At 40.3% G+C, this 4,746-nt stretch overlaps 1 pseudogene; it reads right to left on the bottom strand.

Annotated features, from left to right (window-relative positions):
* Nucleotides 1–1,737: 1,737 nt before the first annotated feature.
* On the bottom strand, nucleotides 1,738–2,997 carry LOC141831804 (uncharacterized; annotated as a pseudogene).
* Between the last annotated feature and the right edge of the window lie 1,749 nt (nucleotides 2,998–4,746).

Raw genomic sequence — 4,746 nt, 5'->3', positions numbered from 1 at the left:
TGACTCCCGTACCAGTAATAAAATCAATAAATGCCAACCATCGAACCCTGGATGGCTTATTTCTTGCAGTCTTATTATGGAAGGAAATTACTGGTGGCAACGTTATAGTGTTGCTCAGTTGTAGTTTCTCCTTTTGAAACATTGCAGATGGCATCTGAATCACTTTTTTCAGGGTCAATGGAAACAACATCGAACTCTTCAGGAAGCTCAAGTTCCTCAAGCATGGCTATGCGCTCCTTGTTTCCGATTTTGTTCCTGCATTCTCGGGCAAAATGCCCTTCTTCACCACATATAAAACATTTACATTTTCTTACTCGTGACCGGTCGTTCTGATATTTCTTCTTGATGACTCGGACATGGGTTTTATGTGGTTTCCCCTTATACGTTTGGGCCTTTCTGAGCTCAAACCTTCTCCTTTTTGGGTTGTACATCATGCCAGTTAGCAGAATTTGGGAACAGAATTGGAAGTCCTTAGCGCTCCTGTGCAAAACAGCCTGTTTGCACATCTCCATCATTTCTTGATTGGCATGATATATTCTAGGCAATATACCAATCGTATTTCCCTTGTGCTTCTCCTGAAATTTCTTTTCTAAATATTCCCCGATTAAAGGTGGCATTTTTTTTGTAGAACTTGCTTGATAGCTCATCATTCATGAATGCTCTTCCTGTCTTCGCTGCAAGCTCCTTGTACATATTCATGTAAGAAATCAAATCTTTAGTGTTGTGACAAACTAACCATTCTAGGTCGAGATAAGCTTGATTTTGTTCTGCCGTTGATCCAGAGGCAGGATCTTCGAGAGTAAATATTCTTCTTATCTGGGACAGAACATTTTGTGTTTCATCCGCCTCATTGACCAATTTATCATATTGGTCTGGAAACATCATTCTCCATTGAATGAAGTATTTCTTCTCTGTTTCTCTAAGAAGATTCTCTATGTACTGGACTTTCGTTCGCTTGTTAGTCCAGATTTTTGAGTCAACCACATTTGTAGTTATTGACTCCCACCTAGAGATCACATAATTATACAAGCCTATATTTGTAGGTAATACTAACATCGCACTTGTCTGTTGTTGTGCCGATGGTAGTGTCCATTGTTCTGTATTATAGGCACTCCGGATTTTCCCTAGCTTTGCTCCCATATAGGACATATTCTGGTATGGGTTTGAAGTAGATGGCCTTTCAGTAGCCGGAGCATATTGAGGAGAACCCATCATAGAATCCTCTAGAGGGTTGTAGGCTGATGATGTTGTGGAAGCCAGCACCCTCTGAACTTGTGCTTCTATTTGGGCTAGGTAGTCCAATTGGACTGGGTAGTCTGTCAATAGATCTAGCTCCATATGAGCTATCTGTATTTCACTGGCTTCTTCCAACTCCTTTTGTTCCAGCTGGAAGTCAGTATCAACAGAAAAATAGGTTGCAGAATCAGACTCAGACTCGTATCCACCACCTTCCGTGGAAAATTGATTGGTCCATTCTTCTTCAGTATCATAGATTGGGGCCATAAGATATGCTTCTTCTAGAAAAGCCAAAGCTTCTTGTTCATCGTCATCACTGATCCAGTCATAGCAAGGTTGCCTTTGATGTGAAATCATTTCTGGGTTAGCTTGAGGGCTACAGGCTTCATCGTCAGATTCGTCACCCCAACATGGCTTTGTTGCTGGGACATAATCAATATATTGTGGGGGATTATATTTAACCATATAATCATATTTACCATTTGGAAGTCCCAGAGTGTCTCAGACATCTTTGTCTTGATTAGCAGCTTCATCTTGTGATGACCCAAAGTGGCTTTGATGTGAAAGGGCCAAAATATGTTCCTTTCCAATCCATGCGAGCAATCGCTGATCGTACTCATCTGGTTCAGGGGAAGATATTGGGTCTCCCGGTGGTTCTGGTGGACATAAAGTTTGAACTATTGTAGTCCACTCAGGCGAGTTGATTGGCATTTGACTGGTTGAGGGTTGGTCTGCTATAGATGTAGATCCGAACCCGCCATGTACCCTCCTTGTATCAGATAGCTTAGGGACCTGCATCAACTGGGGTGTGGCAATCTTTGTAAAAATAGTTTGGGCAATTGCTGCTCCTCCTTTAAAATAAACAGGTTCAAATGTCAAATTAAAAACTAAAATTTTAATTTCACCCCGATAATCACTGTCTATTACTCCTGCTCCGATGTGGATGCCCTTTTTCCAGACAACTCCTGACCTTGGAGCGATTCTGCCATAGTATCCTTCAGGAATAGCCATAGGCAATCCTGTGCCAAGTAAGTCCCGATCACCTGCACAAATTTCACAATTAGCAATAATATGGAGGTCATACCCTGCAGATCTCATAGTAGCCCTTGTTGGTATGATTGAGTTTGGGCTCGATCTCTTAAATTCTACTATAGGCAGGACCTCTTCGATTGTGAGAACAGCTAGTATCTCCTGCTCCGGAGAGCATATTTCTTCATCATTATTGTTTACTTGAAATGGTTGTTGCCTGGGAATTGCTGTGTACCCCTCAAATTGCAGGGATACGATTCCGTCCATAAGAGCTCTTGAATGAACCCTGGTGGGGGCCATAGGGTTTCTTCGTAATGTTGGCCTTAGAATCCACCTTTGCTGCTGGAGCTCCTCAGTTGTAAACTGGCTTCCCGGTAAAGCAATGACACCTCTACTAGCTAGATAATTTGCAACATGTTGGACGTTATATGAAAAATTTGTAAAACTTGTGTTAGTAAGTCGTCCAAGCATCATTCTTGTAATAAGGAGGTTGCTAGTTCCTCCCTGCCAGTCCCCATATCAGTGCGTCTGTACAGAAAATTCTAGGTGGTTAGCAAAATCCTCAATATTTACCATGAGATCAGGGATTACATATGTCATCTGTGTTCCCCTGGATAAATCCATCTCCATTGTTGCAATAATCGCACGGTCTCCTATCCATCTAGTATCCCTTAAGATGACTAACGTCATAGTACCAGCGTCCCGTCTATGAAGTGTATATACCCTTATCATTACGAGGCCCACATGAATGTGGTGAAAACCAGCCTCTCGAAGGGCACGATGACTCTGATTTGTAACAAGTGGAAGGTCTATTTGTCCATCTTCTACCAGTCTAGGCTGCTTGGCTATTTCTATTACTAGTTTTCTAACTTCAGCCTTAGTGAGAGGTTTGTTGGACACAAAATCCTTTTCCAATTCTTTTACAGAAGTCCGTAACTGTATTACTTCCCTCCGTAAAGATCTATTTTCTTCTTCAATCAAATATAAATGTTTAAGGGAAACCTTGGATAACAAACAAACTCTATCGTAAATCACTCCAATGTTGTTTGCTAATTCTGCAGGTTTCGGTTTTAGATTTTCTGCCAAATCTAGGTATTCAAGACTTCGGGTTCTGGATTTATCATACCACTCTCTTATGTTTTGCTCAAACTTGTCTGTCTTACGGGAACCATATACTTTCAAAATTTCTGTTCTTACGGCTTAGGAACTTGTAAAACTTTCTCGCTCACCCGGCTGGCTAATGACCTCCTCCTGAGGACTTACATTGCTCGGCGGTCTTTTGCGATCAGCTAACTTGCTCGGTCGCCTTATCAAACATAATTTTAAAGTAAATTCTCTTTCAAGAAATATCAAATGAAAATCTTAGTTGTTTTAAGGAATATCTTCGGCTTAGGCCTTCAGGCTTATCGTCTTACGCACTTACTAGCCTTGTGGGATTCCGAACCAAGGATGCTTGTCGAGTCTCCACCTTTCAGCCTTATGATTCTTTCCTCATAAACAGACTTTCGATTTTTCTGGATAATTCTTGCCAATTTGATTATGAGCCAATAATAGAGTGAATATGAAAAACCCTTACCGTAAGCCTTGAAGCTTAAAGTTTAGCCTGCCATGAGCTTAGATTATCCAAGCTCTGATACCAAAATTAAGGATCGCTTAGTTGGAATTTTGAAATTGAAACCTGAGTTAGAGCTCGAAGTTTAATTCACCTCAAGTAAGAACTTACAAGCTCAAGTAACTAGCACACAAGAACACTCAAAGGAATAAGTAGCTTGGCTATGCTCAAGTCTGCTTAAACCTTCACTCTGCGAGGCCTTATATAGATCGGCAAAGTTGTGCCAGAATCAATGCGGATGCTCATCTTTAGCCCCATCGTCCTTTGATGTGTCACCTTTATCGTCCATTAAGGACCTTTACAGCACACTATTTTATTTTACAGCTCACACCTTATCTCTAAAGGTTCTTTATACAACTGGTAAGATTCGTGAAGTACGACTCCCCGAGGCTCAATCCTTCACGGGATTATCATGTTTTTGGATTTTATGGAAAAGACTCACCCTTTGCTTCCACTTGTGTCACTTTTTATGGTGGTGCCTGCTGGATATCTTCGGAGTTACTCCAGTGTTAGAATAATTTTATAACCAAGACATTTATTTTCTTGAGCATTGAGATACTAATAATCTTCCGAGAAATTGCCAACTATATGTACACCCATCCATCAGAGTTGGGAACTTAAGATACATTGTTTCTATGTAATTAGCATTGACCTCTGTATGATACTTTATTTCTTTGATACCTTGCTGAATCAGATTGAAAATTTTGGGTTTGTTTCAAACTAAAACTAAAATGGTTCTGATTGGGTTTCAATTTTAATTTTTCAAAATTAAAATATTTAGCTTGTTTTTTTTTTTAGTTTTTCCCACTAAACTGATAAACCGCACTGTGAACACCCCAAATGAGTCTAAATAAATATAAAAGACAAAC

The sequence above is a fragment of the Curcuma longa genome, chromosome 7 (genome assembly GCF_044706935.1).
Source record: "Curcuma longa cultivar G26 ecotype Majalengka, Jawa Barat chromosome 7, ITB_CL_G26_1.1, whole genome shotgun sequence".
In the NCBI taxonomy this organism is placed as follows: Eukaryota; Viridiplantae; Streptophyta; class Magnoliopsida; order Zingiberales; family Zingiberaceae; genus Curcuma; species Curcuma longa.
Note: the sequence above shows the minus strand (reverse complement) of the source record. Positions and strands in the feature narration are given on the sequence as shown.